Source organism: Arvicanthis niloticus, chromosome 22 (genome assembly GCF_011762505.2).
Source record: "Arvicanthis niloticus isolate mArvNil1 chromosome 22, mArvNil1.pat.X, whole genome shotgun sequence".
Taxonomy (NCBI): domain Eukaryota; kingdom Metazoa; phylum Chordata; class Mammalia; order Rodentia; family Muridae; genus Arvicanthis; species Arvicanthis niloticus.
This window is the reverse complement of record NC_133429.1, coordinates 24,137,286-24,153,849: the sequence shown is the minus strand read 5'-3', so window position 1 is coordinate 24,153,849 and position 16,564 is coordinate 24,137,286.

The window sequence follows — 16,564 nt, the reverse complement described above, 5'->3', positions numbered from 1 at the left end:
GTTTCCTTTGTTTGGCAATGATTCCCACATAAAATAATGCTTACCTCAAAATGTCCTTTCCTCCCTTTCCTCCTTCTCCTCCTCTTCCTTCTCCTCTTCCTCCTCCTCCTCTTCCTCCTCCTTTTCCTCCTCATCTTCCTCCTCTTCCTCCTTCTTCTCCTCTTCCTCTTTTTCTTCCTCCTTCACCTTAGTTGCCTTTGTTTGCTTTATTTTGTGGGGTGTTTGTCTCGCTCTCTGTCTCTGTCTCTGTCTCTGTCTCTGTCTCTCTCTCTCTCTCTCTCTCTCTCTCTCTCTCTCTCTCTCTCTCTCTCTCTCTCTGTGTGTGTGTGTGTGTGTGTGTGTGTGTGTTTGAGATAATTTTTTTTTCCTGTGTAGCCCTGGCTATCCTGGAACTCACTCTGTACAACAGGCTGATCTTGAGCTCAGAGATCCACCTGCCTCTGCCTTCTGAGTGCTGGAATCAGAGTATAACTTGGTTTGTGAAACAATAGCTAAGTAATTAAAAGACTCAATTAATACATTAATGACATCAATATAGCACCAGCACCCATGGACATGTTTGTGTGTGTGGTGGTGGTGGTGGTGGTGGTGGTGGTGGTGGTATGTGTGTACATATGTGTGCTTGTTTGTCTTTGTTTTATGGGTTTGTGTCTGTATTTATATATGTTGTGTATATATGTTTCTGTGTGTTTGTATGAGTGCTTGTGTGCATTCTTTTGCATGTTGCATGTGTGCTATCTGTGTGTTCATATTTGTGTGTTGTGTGTGGAGGCATGTTTGTGGTATGTGTGTCTGTGTGTTGTATATGTTTTAGAGGTCCTCTCAACTCCTACTGACCTAGAACTTGCTACATACACAAGGATGATAGTGAATTTCTGGTTCTTCTGCCTTAATTCCCAGTATTTGAAATACATGTTTGCCTCTCAGCTCAGTTATATGTGGTACTGTGATTAAGTCCAGGGTTTCCTGTTTGACAGGCAAATTTTCTATTAGGTGAGCTACACTCCTGCTTCTTTATTATGTTTAAATTTATTTCATATGACACAAACTTTCACTTTAGCAAGTACTTCTCTTCTGACTTGGTCATTCTCACAAAAAGATTGTTGGTCATATCTAATATTGTTTAAAATCTCATGAAGTCATATTATTCTCTAATTTTCCATTCAGATAATTTTCATGTCTTAAGTCTTATTTTTCGAATTTTAGCTATTCTTTGTTCTCTCTCCTTAGTCACATCCTGTCATAGCATCCATGCACACATTTTTTTTTTGCTGAGATTAATGTCATTAGCACATGAGTATAACAAAATACCAGAAGATAGTTGACCTGAAAAAATAAAGGAGTTCACTTAGATCATAATTCTAGGGATTCTGGTATCAGCACATGCTGGGCTTTGGTGAGGTTCAGATGTGTACCAAAATGACAGGAGTCTAATGGCTTGAAAAGACTACATCTTTATAAAGGAGTCAGTTTTGAGGACACACTTGTAATTGACATAAGGGCCTCCCATAAGGTCTAACTCTCAACGTCCCATTGGTTTTCACAGAACAATACCAGGAGCCAAGATTCTAGTGCACAGCACAAGACTTTAGAAACTGACAAAGGCCATATCCCAATGTCTTCAATCATCATGTTCCAGGAAACAGTTTCTGAAATCCTGCTTCCTTGTACTGTATAGGGCTTATTGTAAGAACTGTGTAGTATAGAGCTCTCAAACTTAAAATTGAACCATTCTTCTTTGAAATAGAAAAGAAAAAGGAAAATATAACAAAAAAATCAATGTGACAATAACTTAATGCAGTACCTTTCTCTCCTAAATGATGAATTGCCACTCAGATTCAGGTAATTTGCCAGAAATTGTTTGGTAACATACAGCAGTCTCACAATACTCTCTGTCAACAGCTACATGGACAACTGTGACTGCTTTTATTTCCTGCAACAGGCAGAAGGCAATAGAACCATCTGTACAAAACAACAAATGGATATTTGTTTCCCAGATAGTAAATAATTTAAAGCAGATCTTATTAAAACAAGCAAAGATGTAGTATGGAATAGAATGCAAAATTCACATGAATAATTTAGGACAAAGCATGAAACCAAAAGGAGTTTTCACTATTATGGTTAGCCTCTTGGGGGTCTGCTCCAAATTCAACAGAAGTTCAGACTCCCTTCTTGATTTTTTCCTTACTGGTTGTGGAAGTTTATAAAACATAGTTCTAATCAAGGTGAACTACTTTAAAACTTTTAAACTAAATGTGTACATAAATTAAATTTGTATTCCCTTATGTAAATAAAAAAAGAAAATGTACCAGAATATTGACACATACTGGTACTATATTTGAGAAGAAAGGCATTCATAATTACTGTATCTAGTGACTTTGTAAGACATTCCAGTAATTTATCTAAAATATCAATGTCTGCAAAAAAAATTAAGTATGATTTTTCAGGATCTCCAATTTAGATTTAATCTCCACACAAAATGAAGTACATACATATGAATTGCTTAAATACATCTCGACTATAGTCGAGAACGTGGCAGCACAGTAGATGTTATTTACCTTTCAGTGCCTATCACATGTCATAGGGTTTTAGGATCAAGCTCTCAAATCTGAATCTATCATATTGTGCTTGCTTGAAGTTGGACAAATCATTCACCCTCTCTGAGTTCCATCCAGATCATTGAGAAAAACACAGGCCATTCCTGTGTGAATCTCCAGAAGACATACTTACCCTCTATGAATTATCAAAGTAATATCCATTTCAACAGCTTTTGTTATGTTTTGTTGAGGTTTATATATTGTCACCTACAATAAAAGAAGATATGCCAAGCTCTACAAAAGCTAATCTTGTTGATTAATACATGTGTAAGGGTCCGTGATTCGTTGAAGAATGACAGCCCAGGCTAAAGCAGTATGCAACAGCAAGTAGAGTTTATTCAGCAAAATTTCCTACATGCAGGGGTCTTCCCATTTGAGAATGGAGACCCCTACTGGACTTTCAGGCCCAGCATTTTCTGTCACTAAGGAGAATTCCAGGGAGGGGTATGTGCTGTTTTACCTTGATTGGTTAGGTCTATCTTTAGGGATATGGCTGATTCTACAATTGGTTGGACTGGAGACTTTCCAGGGTGGGTTGCTTACTCATTCTAGCTACCTATTCTTACTTCAGGCCAGATGACAAGATGTCCTTTGATTGGCTGCCCCTGGCTGTGGTTGATTGTCCAAAGGTTCCTAGATTTCTCATTTCCGAGCAACAGAGTTCTCCTCTCCTCTCCTCTCCTCTCCTCTCCTCTCCTCTCCTCTCCTCTCCTCTCCTCTCCTCTCCTCTCCTCTTATCTCTTCTCATCTCTTCTCTTCTTTTCTTTTAGGATGTCAGGAAAATAAATATATGTAGAAACATACCTACATACCTATTTTAAATATAAAGGTGATACACATACCTACTTGATAAACCTACAGAATATTAGCTGAACTAGAAATGCTGTGTCTGTTTTTTTTCCTGTGTCTTATTTTATTAACATTTCATCTTGCACATCGATCTTTTTTCACAAATAACGGCATTTCATTATATAGATGACTACACTGTTCTCTGACATTCCATAGTTATATTTATTACATGTATACATGTGTTTCTTTCAGTCAATGAAGCTGACTTCCACACTTTCACATCTTGGCTATGGTGAACATAGAGAACAGATATTGTCTCAATATTCTGAATTATATTGTTTGAGAACTTTTTTCCAGTAGTGGGATCATGTGATACTTTTATTATTGGATTATTTTTCCAGAGAATTACTTGCCTTCTCCCCATTATAGATATTTTACTTATTTTCTATTCCATTTTAACCACATCTTCACTAATATAAACACTGGTCATCTGTATGAAAATAGGAAAGTTACTGGTAATGATATTATATTTATTGATGATTTGTAAGGTTAAACATTTTTAATAAACCTGAGGGCCATTTCTATGTCTTCCTTGGAGAAATCTTTTCTGACATCCTCGGATAATTTCTTTATTGTGTTGTACACTTATTTGTCATTATTTAAATTCCTTATGTATATTAGTACTTATTACTTATCAGATCGATGATTTGATATTATCCAATTAGACATGTTACTTTTTTAAGTCTGTTATTCACTTGATATTTAGATGATTTTTAATATGATGTAATCTTATTTGTATATTTTTGCTTCTATCTTGGTGTGGTTATTTTTTTGCGTGTGTGTGTAATATTCCCCAAAACATTCCGCAAATCAATGTCACAGATTTCCCTTCTGTTCCTTGTATGAATTTTTTGTTTTATTTGCTCTGTGTGTGTGTGTGTGTGTATGTATGTGTGTATGTGTGTGTGTGTGTATGTGTGCACGCGCACGCACATGCTTGCACTCCCATGCAGGTATACATATGACTGTAGATGCCAGGGATCCACACTGAGTGTCTTTCCTCAGACGTTTATTTCCTTGGTAGTGTTTACTTTATTGTTTTATTATGACAGAGTTTCTCATTGCATTGAGATTCACTGATTAGTTTAGACCCTTGTGCACCCAAAATTCTGCCTGTCTTTATGTCCCTATTCTGCCTTATAAGTCTGCACCATGCACAGTATCTTCATGTGTGGGCTGGGCATCAAACACGGGCTGTCACAGTTGAGTGACAAGAACTTTATTACCTGAGCTTTTGTCGCAGTCCTAGCTGTACAGTTTCTAATGCATGATTTTTAAATCTATTTTTGCTAATGTTTATATATGGTATGAAATGAAAAATTCAACTTCATTTTTGAACCATGCATATTTTCCACCAGTGTTAATTGAAGAGACAGACTTGACCACTTTGGTTTTAGTACTTTGGTTGAAAATCATCCAAGTGGAAATGTCTCTTAATTCTAGGTTACTGATACAGCTGAATGGATTAATGTGTTTGTATAACAGAACTATACAACTTTAATTTTTATAGCTTTGTAGTATATTTTGAAATTAGATTATATGCTACATCTATTTTTTTATTTTGATAAAGATTGCATTGGTTACTTAGAATCTTGTGGTTCCATATGAATTTTAAGGTTTTTAAAATTATAGTTCTGAGATTTATGTATCACTGGAAATTTGGTAGAGATTATATTAATCTACAGTAACATGATGATCTTTTTCTCCAATCTTTAAATATAGGATAGATTTCTGTTTTGAAAAATGAATCCTCAATTATTTCCATAAATATTATATTTTTTCAGTATAAAGTTCTTAGATCTATTTAGTTAAAATTATTTGTAAGGATGGGTGGCAATATCAGAATCTGGAGGAGATGTGAGAGAGGTTCAGAGGGTCAAGAAATTGAATAAAAATAGGTAGTATGGGGGATGAGGAAATGGGGATAACCACTGGAGGGTCCCAGACACCAGAGAAGTGCGAGGCTCCCTAGACCCAATCGAATTGACTTTAGCCATAATGCTCAGAGAATCGGGAGATAGAACCTGTGGAGACCACCTCCAGTAGATAGGCATGGGCCCTGGTCAAGGGATGGGGCCACTCATACATCTCAAAGTTTTTTTAACCTAGAAATATTCCTGCCCAAAGGAAGAACAGGGACAAAAAATGGAACAGAGACTGAAGGAAGGGCCAACTGGGGACTGGTCCAACCTGTGGATGCATCGTGTCTGCAGACACCAAACTCAACACTGTTACCATGGTCAAGAGTCACTTGTGGACAGGAACCAAGTGTGGCAGTTCCTGGGGAGGTTTGACCAGCAACTGACCAATGCAAAGCTTGGAGCCAACCATCAGGTTGAACTCAGGGAACCTGGTGGGGGAGCTGGCAGAAGGACTGGAGGAGCAGAGGGGGATTACAACCCCATTGGAAGAACAACATAGGCTGACCTGACTACCCACTTCTCCCAAAATCTAGACCACCAACCAAGGAGTGTTCCTAGAGGAATACATGGCTCCAGATACATACGTAGCAGAGGATGGTTTTGCCTGACAGCAACAGGAGGGGAGGCCCTTGGTCCTGGGGCAATTTGATGCCCCAGAGTAGCAGGATGCTAGAGCACTGGGGCAGAAAAGTGTGTGTAGATGGGGGAGCACTCTCATACAGGCAAAAGGGAGGGGGGAGGGCAGATGTGTAATGGGGAGGTGGCAGAGGGGTAACTGGGAAGTGCGATATCATTTGAGATGTAAAGGAATGGAATGATTATTATTAGTAGTATTAGTATTAGTAGTAATAACAATAAGTGTTTACCTATTGTTTTGTGGATTAGCTCTTTTTTAAGCAATCTATTTGTCAAGTGTTACAATGTTTAATAAACATAAATATATTCTTAAAAGCTTTATAAAAGAAAACTATTTGAAACCACTTGAAAATACTTGAAATATTTAATTAGCTATCTACTAACTCTGGACTGTTTATCTATGTAATATTTTATAGAATTATTGTAATGAGTCTGTAGATGAAATTACTTGCTCTGCTCAGGCATCTCAGACATTTCCTGGACAGCTTTTCTTTAAAGTTGTTGAAAATCAGCAATTCCTCATTGTCTGTTTTGTATAACTCTCTTAGTCATACTATATGTGTGTGTTTGTGTGTATGTGTGTGTGATATAATATATATATATATGGTGTGTGTGTGTGTGTATTACCTGCAGACTCTAGTGTAGAAGGATTTTAATCCAGCAACATGACTGCTCTGATCACATCCAAAGACCTGGTAGGACTGTGTGATTTGGCTGGAGTGTAGACATGCCCTTAGTGTACACCTTCAATCCCTCTGACTAGAATTCTTTCATACATACTTTCAATCCGAAACAAGAACATCTAAATGAGGGGCAAAAAAAGGACAAAGTGAAAAATCAGAGAAAGATTTGACAGAATGAGTCAGACATAGCACACGCCCAAATCTTAGTATAAAAGCTATTTACGAGCAGAGCAAAGAGAGTGAAGCAGTTTAGTCAGTTCAGTCAATCAGCTGGGTGTCAGTGCAATGCACTGGAGTTGAGTCCATTCATGAGTTCATGCAATTCAATGCGTGTCGGCAGAGGTAATTGAAGCTAGTGACTAAGAAGGAGCCAGAAGACTAGAACAAATTGTCAGAGTAAGTTTGAGGTGAGGCCAAGCAAAGTGATTCAATGAGAAGCTGAGAGAAGCCAGTTTGAATTAGTCAGCCAGGAGAGGAATTTGAGCCATAATATCTGAATTGAACCAGCCAGCCAGAGGTCAGCAAGAAACAGAAATGGTGAGCTTATTCAGGAGTAAGCCTCTGATACGATGATTACATCAGATGAATAAAAGCACATTTACACTTTAATGCTACAGAATTTTTCTTTAGACTGCTTTGACTGGCAAGAAGACTGTACAACTGGAATTGTACATGTGTTCTCCATTTCCAACCTAAGCTCTTTCCTCTAGTACTCTCTCCTTCTCAGACAAAATAATAAGTCCAGGACAAAAGAAGTTCTGAGTTTTCTGATGCTAACCCAATGCCCTTACTCAGCAATGTGGGAACATTGAAAATTTTGGGGTTTTTTTTTTGTTTGTTTGTTTTTGCTTTCAAATTGTGAACATAAAACAATCTAAACTCAGTGTTTCAGGAAGAGGTTTGGAAATAGTTTCAAATTTGGGTTCAAAGCAAAATACCAATTATTTAAATAATCAAAATACAAAGGAACAAAAGCCAGTCAGAAACATCAAGGATCAAAACTTTTTAATGTCAGAATGTTGTAAGAAAATCAAACAGAAAGATGAAGTAAGAGAATTACACAAACAGAAACAGGTAATCAAGTTTCATTGATTAGAAATAAGTTTTTTATGCAAAGGATTTCAGAAAAGGCACGTACTTAGTTTTTCACCAGAAGCAATATAAATGAATACTGAGACTGACAAGAGCCCAATTTGGTTCAGTGTATATACTGGACAGTGAAACAACTCAAAGGAGAAAAATAGTTAACTTTGCTTCCAGTCCACCATGGCTAAAAAGATTTTGTGGCAGGAATGCAAAGTGATTAGTTACACGCATTTACAGTACAAAAGTGGAGAATGATAAACACTGATAATGAAGTCATTCTTTTCTCTATGTTCACTATAGGACCCTGGTCCATCAAACGAAACCATCCCTCTTAGAAAAGATCTTTCTGCTTTGATTGACATTTCTAGACAGCCCATCACTACCAAGTCCAGAGGTTTGTTTCCATGATGGTAGTAAATTCCATTGTGCTTACGTGTTTAACCATCACAGTGCATGGAAAAGAAACTCCTTAGTGCCAAAGAGGCTCCTATTATATGACTATAAACTATATATATATAAAACACTTGAGAAAAAAGTAGAAGTTGTTTATTGTAGATATTTTAATGCACTGAGCATCAAATATTTCTTACTTATTAAAACTATAAACACAAAGTTAATGATGAAATAAGGGAATAAGAACCAGAGTTATAAATGACACTAATAAGCAACTGTCACTTCAGGAAATGGTATCTTAGACTTCTAGAATAACTTATAAATAAAACAAGAATAAATTACCCTCCTGTTCCAACTACCAGTGCCCACAAGGCTTACTTATGTCAGCAAATCATTTTAAAAAACTCTCAGTCAGAGTTTATTGAATCTAGGTTGTATATTAATGAAGAAAAGGCCTACAGATTTTCTTTCACTTTAAATCAATTACACATGAAGTATTGTTTAATATGTATTTCAGCATTATGAACCAAAAGTTCAATGTTTGCAGGCCTCGGGCAAACACTCAATGCCTTCCAAAAGTATTAGGCACACATTCAAGGAGAAAATTCTCTCTCCACTGGAGCTTACTAAATCAACACCTGTCATATTAAATCCCTCATCTATTTCTACTGTTTATGAAATGCACAGATTGATCTTAATGTGTGAATTATATACATAACAATTCAGGACAATAGAACTGTGATAAATAAAACAGTTAGAACACTAGTTATCAATCATAGTTTTGTTATATAATTTGAAATTAAGATTTTTAAATACCTAAATTTTCTATCGGATACATTTTTAGTCAACAAAGAAAAACCCAAGATACTCTTCAAAATATGTCACAGAGCCCTAAAAGATATAAAAGCATATACAAAAGTTTATTCAGACATAGTATTGTAGCATACTGGCTGTGCACTGAAACTGTACTCACTAAATAGTGATACATTATCTGTGGTTACCTTTGCATTCATCCTTTGAGATAAATCTTTCTAAGTTTACTGCAATTCACACAAATTCCAAATCAACTTTGAACCACTAACATAGAGCAAAGAGTGGGAAATTGAATATGGGATTCCCGATTGTTATTATGAGTAAGTTTGTTTTGTCCACATTATATTTGGGTGACTAATATTGCTCTATGATAACATCTACGGCTAGATTCAAAATAAAGAAGAGAAGCTATTTTATGTACAGTTCTAGAATCTGAGGTTTGTAGTCCTAGCAGTTCTTTGTAGTGAGATCCTAAGGAAAAAAAAATTAACATGGCATAAATGCAGCAAAAATGGGAAGCAGACAGAAAGCAAGAACAGAGAGGGATCAGCCTCACCTTTTTATGGTGTTTTTGTCTGATAACAAACCAGGGGCCCTTTCTTCAAGGAGCTTTCCCCCAAGACTTGGTTCTCACTAGTGCACACCTCTCAAGGTATTCTTTCCTTGCAACTCATAAAGAACAAAATAGAAGAAACCTAAGATTATATATATACATATATATATATATATATATATATATATATATATATATATATATATATCAAGCTATTGCAATCATTTCTTTAAACATTAAAAAGTTTTAATATTCAACACTCTATAAAAACAGCTAGACTGGAATCTCTGTAACATTCTTACATTATGCTTTTGTGTTATTGTTAATCTTTGAGGTTTTACTTTTCATTATATAAAGAAAATTTTATTCTTTTCTTTTTCCCATACCCATCTATTCCTCTCAGCTTCCCTACCCATTCGATTTTAATTTATTTTTCAAAAACAAACAAAAAACAAAACAGAAACAGACGAGATTGGGCACCTTCAGTTGGTATAGCCATAGAATATTGAAATGGATGCTATTCCTGAACAACGGGAGCAGTGCCTATCTGAAAAGCTACTGCCCGCATGTGGGATATGTTCTACTAGCCTGGTTGCCTTGTCTGGTCTCAATGGGAGAGCAAGCACCCAGCCTCACAGAAACTAGAAGTGCCAAGGTGAAGTGAAACCAATTTAACTGGTGACATGAGTCATATAGATATTGTTCAAGATAGTATCTTTTGCCCAAATCAATTAAATTTTGTTGCTCATCACATTTATGAAACACTTATGTCAAAAAACACTACCTATGCAGAGGACCACAGTGTCTAGGTATATCACTCAGGATGATATTTTCTACTTGCATCCATTTGCTTGTGAATTTCATGAAATCATGAATCATGAGTAGTCCTCCATTGTGTAAATGTACCACACAATGTTTTAATTTGCAGCCTTTTGAGAGTGGGGTTGTTTCATTTTTTTTGTGTTTCTCATTGCTGTGAAGAGAGGATACTGGTTTGTAGGTGTAGATTTTGAATCCTGCTTGTTTGCTGAAAGTATTTATCAGCTCTAAGAATTTTGGAGTCATTAGGGTCCATTATAGATGAAATCATATCATATAAAAAGAGAGAGATTTTAGATTTGTTCCTGTACATGTCCCTCTTACTTTTATTTATTAATTTAGTTTTTTTGCTTTATCAAGGCAGATATCAAGCACTGCATGAAACAGAAAAGAAGAAAGTGAACAACCTTGACTTGTTTCTTATCTTTGTGGGAATGCACTTAACTTTGCTCTTTTAGCATTATGTTCAATATAGGTATCTTATTCCTCATCATTACTCATCCTTGTGAATATGACCAAACTCCTATGCACATCTTGGCAGGCTTATTTGCACATATATGTTCAGAGATGTCCTACTACAATAGCTAAGGAAAAGTAGCTGTTTGGATCTCTATCAATGAATGAAAGTATAATGAAAATCTTGTAGATACACTCAATGGAATTTTATTCAGCTGCAAAAAAATCACAGCCATGAAAATTTCAAAGGCATTGATGAATTAAGAAACATTATAGATGGTGAATATCATCATACAACAACTAGACCTAAGATATATCTACAGAATTACCTGCCCAGGCACCAGATAATGTGCACTCTACTCAGAAGCCCATGAACATGAAGAAACTTTGGAGTATGATGTAAATGTTGCAGTTGTTGCTAAATGAATGGATTCATATACCTCCAAAATTATGTAGTTAAAATGGATGCTGCTATTTCTACTGACCAAAGAATTTGAACTAAATGTTATCTTAGAGCTGGAAGAGCATATAAAGATAATGAGAATACTGATATTTTATTATAAATATAGACATCATGGTGTAGACACTGGCATAAACATCCTGAAAATGCTTGCGAACCTCATAAGACACTTTAAATTGTGGTTTGTTCTCAAGGAAAGATGTTGCCCTTCGAAGCCTTAGATGTCATTTGAATTTTAAAGCATGCACATGGATGGCTTTAAAAACTAAGTGCTGCTATCTGTTTTAAGTCCCCAAAGCTGTTTTATATTTCATTTTATATTGTCATGTATTTTAAATCCAGTAAGGATTATTGAAGTATAAATGAAAATCAATTTCTGAAAATTTCCACCCAGCAAGCTAGTGTTTGTTTCTCATTCAATCATCAAGTCAAAAATCTTGTGTTAGAAGAGTTAAGGCTAACTTATGAGAGACCAGTATAGACTCCTAATCAGTCAGAAATAAATATGAGACATTTGAAAAAAATTGAAATCACTGCAGAATATTAAATTCAGGCAATATTTAGTTTTCAAGATCTTATACAGTATAATCAAAGAGTTAGCTTGGCATTTTTCAGGGATGGTGTTATGATGCCTACTCTGCATCATTGTAATATACCAACTTCTTCGCTCACTGCTTACTACCCATTTCTCCTCACTACTGGTAATGGATCTGTCATCAAATTGTGCTGGCATTTATTGCCACTTATAGTCTTCAGATACTCTCCTAATGGAGTTAGTTTGTGAAGAGGTCACTTCTACAAGTTTTGAAACTAAGGAAAGTATATCACACAGCTGAACAGGAGGTAGGACCCACAGTTGTGGGTCACCCATTTTTATGTGCCTGAATATAACACCAGATATTTAAAGGCCTACTGTGTAACAAGAATGCTATTCACTTAAAAAATAAATTATATTTCTTAATCCTAGAAGCTTGCAATTTCAGGAATTCCAAGAGAGAAAAAGAACTAACAGGATTGCTCTCATTTTCAGTCCAAAGGATCAAATAAGTGAGAGTGGAGTGAATGTCCCCATCTTTATGCAATCAAGACTACATAGATATGTATGTGAGAATACCTGGAGTCCTGAGGTCAATATCAAGTAACATTCCTTGGGAAACAGCTACTTTTATATGAGACAGGTTCTCCAACTGAGACATGAGGTTCTTTGGGTTGGATAATCTGGCTGCCCAGCAAACCCTCTAAATCTACTTGTCCTTACCATCTTTGGTTTAGAGTTACAAAAGGGCATCATGACTAATTTTTCTATGTGGGTTCTGAATATTAAACGTATACTTTACTGACCAAGCTATTCCTCTCATCTAGAATTACTTCTTTCTATTCTTAGAACAGAAGCATAGTTCAACACAGACACCATACATAACTTACATAATTGTGCACTAGAACACTCACCTTTCATCCTCAAAAACACAGAAATACCATCAACAAGGTCATTTAAAATGACATCGATGTGCTTTCTTTGAAGACATGGGAGCCTGAGTTCAAATACCTAGCATACATGCTAAAATATGAACATAGCTGCATGTGTCTGTAATCCCAACATCAAGGGTTAGAAATAGATGGATTACAAATGCTATCTGGCTAGATGGCCTAGCCCCAAATTCAGGATTCCAATTCAATAAAATAACCAGAAAGTGGTTTTCAGAAAGTACTATTTCAAGGCAATAAGGAGCAGAGTGATCAAGAAAGGCCATTGATATCCTGCCGCACTCTCTGATGTATTCAACTGGGTGTATACACATACAATCACTTATGTACATGCATTAACCACAAATATCATATGTACACATGCATGCACACATGCAGATACACACATGCACACACACATGCACACACACACACACACACATACACACACACACGCACACACACAGTCGACTAGCAGAAGAAAAATTCTCTGAACAATGTAAAAGGTCTGGTTTTAGGAAAACCCACTATTTCCCTCATGGCTATTCCTATCACTTTATTCTTCACCTTAAAGATGGCTTTTCTAGAAGTGCACAGAACTCATTTTCTTAGTGGGATGCTGCAGATACTTTGCATAAAACACTTTCCCTCATGGGGTGAAACGGGAGTTTGTGGAAAGGGAACATTGATTTTATTTTCCATATAGTACAAACCATGCAGAATGAAAACCTCTCCTTCCCAGAGGAAACACCATACCCTCTCTATTCAAAGAGTAATGAATAAACACAGTTGAGCAGAAGCGATGAAAGTTCTGTCACTAAATGCTGCTTTGAAATACTGTTCTTCGTATTTATATAATTATCATTTTGATGTCCCTTTCTATTTTGAATCTAACATTTAAAAAATTACTTATAAACTGACAATCACTTTACCCAGATGCAGTCTCAAGTAATACAATGCACTGAAATCACATTTTGAAAATCATTTTCCTGTGTAACTAATTTATTTTACTTTCAATGAAGCTGATATACACGGAATATTTTCTATTTTCCTGGGCATGGATAAGAAATACAGCTCTAAGCATTAAGTCTGACAAAAGTGAGAGAGGTTAGAATAGCACTAGTGAACTCTATCTCTTCACTGTGTCACACACTGCACAATGAACTAAGCGAACCATAAAAGCACAGAGTGTTAGACACAAAATGGATGCATTTTTAATGATACTCTGGGCAGAGTATTCATTTTCCCCTGACCTCCTAAAGCCTAAAATACTTATTAAATAAAAGTAATGGCATCTTCACAAGTAGAAACTAAAGAACGGAGGTCTTCACAGATGATTTTCAAACATGCCCAGCCTCTCTTTTAGAGTATCTGAAGTTGAGGCATCAGTGGGATTTCTCTGGTTTTGTTGAGAAGACACTTGGTTTAAAAGGCTATATCATTGACAGATGCTGAACTGTTATGAGAAAAAAAATGCTACTTTGATGATTCCCAGATAACATGTTATATTTGGATTAGGAAGTGGGATTTTTGTTGTCATGCTGTGAATAGTACTCCCCCAATAACTAGAAGTGTTGACATGGAATGCAAGGGGAGGGACAGAGAGGAAAAATAAAATTTAATGTGTAGTTGGAGGAATAAAGAAACTCACTCATATGCCATTGCCACCCTATATCTCAAATTCTTCCTTTAGGAAAGATCGCATTTATTTTATGTGTCCGTGCTTGCTTACATGCATGTATGTGTACCACATGCATGCCCAGTGCTTGCAGAGGTCAGGAGATAGTGTTAGGTACACTGTAAGTGGAGTTAGTGAACCTTGTGGGCTTCCACTTGGATGAATGGGGTTGAATTTGATGCAGTCAGTGGGGAGTCAGTACAGTGAGTGAAGAACATTGAAGTTGAGTTCTTTTGAGAGTTGTTACAGTTAGTTCACTGCAGGCCAGCAGTGGCAAGTGAAGTTGAAAAATAAGAATAGTAAATAGTCAGAATAGTAAAAGAAGTTGCCAGAATTAGAGACCAAAGCTGAGCAATTCAGTTAGAACCTGAGAGAAACCCCGATTCCATCAGTCAGTTTGAAAAAGAGTTTTGACTTAGAACAGCAGAGTTCAAAAGGAACAAGAAAGTATGAAGTTGTTCAGCAATAACTCTCCAGGATGACAATCACATCAGGCAAATAAAAATTACATTTACAAAAGTTTCTTCCTTAAGGGTTAGATATCACAGTGCTAGAAGGTGCTATAAAGGCTACTAATGAAGAAAAGTCATCAACAAAACTATCCAGTTATGAATCCCATTAACTACAATAATAACCCATTGGCAATATCTGCCTGATGCTGTAATATTGGGGTGGATATTATCAAGTAAACAACTTTCTGATTGCATTTGAAACCCACAGCCTATGAAGAAACTCATGTCTACTAAATGTAATCCCAACGCTCTGGCTAACAAGATTATAATATTAGAGGAGAGAATAAACTACTACTGCTGTTCTGAAAATGAGTATGTTGTCAAAGTGTCTCTAAATATTTATGCTTTTGCCCATTGATGAGAGCCTCTATTGTTCTTTCTCAGACAAGCTTCCATTCACAGTGGATAAGCACTGATGGAAATAATCATGACAGGTCAAAGTGATGAGAAGTGACTGCTAAGTGATCCTCCATAAATCATGTACCTATATCACACATTTCAATGCTCAGGAAGAGAGGGTAGAAAAAATATAACTGTCAAGATTCTGGACATGACATAGCTTTAGAACTCATGCATATACTATACCCACGGTTACCAGTACACAGCCTGGACAAAATTGAGCTCATCAGGCTTGGGAGAGAGCCTTACAAGACCCATGCATCCCTGAGGGACTATGGATAATTCACGGATGGCATAGAGACGTATCATATTCTCCAGTGTGGCACACACTGAGGAGTTACTTGCTCAGTAATAAATCTCCACTCATGCTCATGAAAGAGACTATAATTAAATTCAGTTAATCAAACACATGTTTGTGTGTGTGTGTGTGTGTGAGAGAGAGAGAGAGAGAGAGAGAGAGAGAGAGAGAGAGAGAGAGAGAGGCAGAGAGAGACAGAAAGAGGGTGCAGAGACAGAGACAGAAAGAATACTATTGGATATAACAAAAGTTTTACGATAAAAGTAGTAATAAAAGTGGTAACCAGGTAATCGGGTATAATAATTGGCCAAAACCCATTATGTACAGATGTAAAATTGCCAAATAATTAATAAAACTATTACAAAGAATCACAGCACTGGTTATTACTGCATAGATTCCTTGGGACAGGTCCAGGTATTTGTATGAAAATTTGCATTAAAAAACATTCCAGATGATGTTGATGTAGTTGGTTGGCTTGCTTATGTCATTCTTTGACATTATTTATGCCCAGATAGACAAAACGGATAGCTGTTGAATTCTACATCTACCAAAAAGCCAGATATTCACACTGAACCTATAATTATCTTTAGCAAACATGTCTCCTAAATATAGCTATCAGAAACAACTAGTGAAACTGAAAAGTGTTGGATTTTTGGCTCAGTAAAAGTGCCAGTTTCCAGGTATTCAGGTAAATAGATGGATATTATTCAAAAATAGGAAATGGTTTAAAATGTTAGTATTATGTGAAGTTAAGTGATAATTTATGGTGACCAGCTGCCACAATTGCTATTAGGTAAACTGTATTTGTTAGATTTTTGCCTTCTAACAACAGGCTACATGTCTCTGCTGCAATTTGGTAGAAAGATAAAGTCAAATTAGGATTGTGATACAGTCAAGGGTTCTCATCAGACAAACTAAGCTTTGTTGAAATTTTAAAGTGATATTT